This window comes from Sinocyclocheilus grahami, unplaced genomic scaffold, assembly GCF_001515645.1.
Source record: "Sinocyclocheilus grahami isolate Dianchi unplaced genomic scaffold, SAMN03320097.WGS_v1.1 scaffold47.1, whole genome shotgun sequence".
Classification (NCBI taxonomy): domain Eukaryota; kingdom Metazoa; phylum Chordata; class Actinopteri; order Cypriniformes; family Cyprinidae; genus Sinocyclocheilus; species Sinocyclocheilus grahami.
Genome location: NW_015505226.1, coordinates 186,591 through 188,270, shown reverse-complemented (window position 1 = coordinate 188,270; position 1,680 = coordinate 186,591).

Genomic DNA, 1,680 nt, shown 5'->3' with positions numbered 1-1,680 from the left:
CATGTATGCTTGTCGCAAACACCAAAGCTCAGCACAGGGTGGCGCTAAAGGACACGATTTACATGATTTACTCAAAAACATTTCTTTTTTGAGTTTTAAGAAACCTGTCAAATGCATAACCTGGACATATTTTGAAACCAATTTTGCATTATAAAGAAAATGAAAGCTTAAAGAAAATTTAAATGTAAACTTTTTCATGACAATGAAGCATATCCTACATTTGTTATATATATATATAAATTGTAAATTATGTATACATGATGGCATTTAAATAAAATATCTAATAAAGTTATCAGAATGTAATTAGAAAAAAACGACAACAATAACAATAAGTACAAATCCAGACATATCTCTTCAAATAAATAAATACATTTGAAAAAAATCACAAATAAATTAATACATATAAATTTTAAATGTTGAAATTATTTAAAATGATATAGTTTTAATAATAACTTTGATAAAATATATATTACAACACATATCACACACACTATAAATGTATAATTTAATTATATGACTTAATTCTATTATATAAATATATCATTTATTTAAATAAAATACGCTTCATTATATATACACTACTGTTCACAAGAAAACTCCTAAAAAAGGAGTTTTTAAAGTCTCTACATTTGTTTGACCAAAAATACTGTAAAAACCATAATACTGTTAAATATTCTTACAATTTAAAACAGATGATTTCTATTTTCAATTGTAGTTTATTCCGGTGATGATCAGTGTTGGGGGAAACCCATTAACGCTAGTTCTCGTGTCCCCTTGTTGAGGGAAATTGATTATTGATGATTAATTTAACTTTTGGTGAGAAAGAGTCTTTACAGCAGACAAAAATATAACTTTTGCATTTTTTGATATATAAAAAAAAAAATTTAAAAAAAGCAAGTCCAGCCCCGGGGACAAAATATAATGCAAAAGTAACGTAAGGCATTACTTTCCATAAAAAGTAACTAAGCAATGCATTACTTTTTTATGGAGTAACACAATACTGTAATGCATTACTTTTCAAATTAACTTTCCCCAACACTGCATGGTGATGATAATTACTACAGTCATTACTTCACTCACATTATACTGTTCTCTGATGAATGGAAAGTTACAAAGTCTCTTTACTTTTGATCAATTATATGCATCCTTGCTAAATAAAATTATATATGTGCATATCAAATATTTTTCATTTAAGAGGGACCCATACTCTTGATCTTATTAAAAAACAATTTTATAACGTTTTAAAATGAAGAAGAAGAACAAAGAAAGGTAAACAATGTCCTCTACACATGGTATCCCTTACGAAAAATAAGTTTATTCAAGTGTGCTATTAGTATACTTCTTTTAAACTAAAAATAGGAAAGTATACTTTTAGTCTACTTTTTATGTACTTCTCAGAAATGGGCTTTATGTACTTCTCAGAAATATACTTAAAATTACATTTAAGTATACTTGACATACTTATACTAAATATATTTTAGTTATAATTGTGCTCCTAGTATCCGTGTTTTCATTGTTATACTGTAGGGCGCGCTAGTACACATCTTCTGTACAGAATTTCCAAAAAACACAAGTGAAGAAGAAACCGAAACAACAGATGCCTCCACATGTAATCTAACACTATCATCAGACATAAAACAGTATCAAAACTGTGTAACATTATGGAATAAAATGTCGACC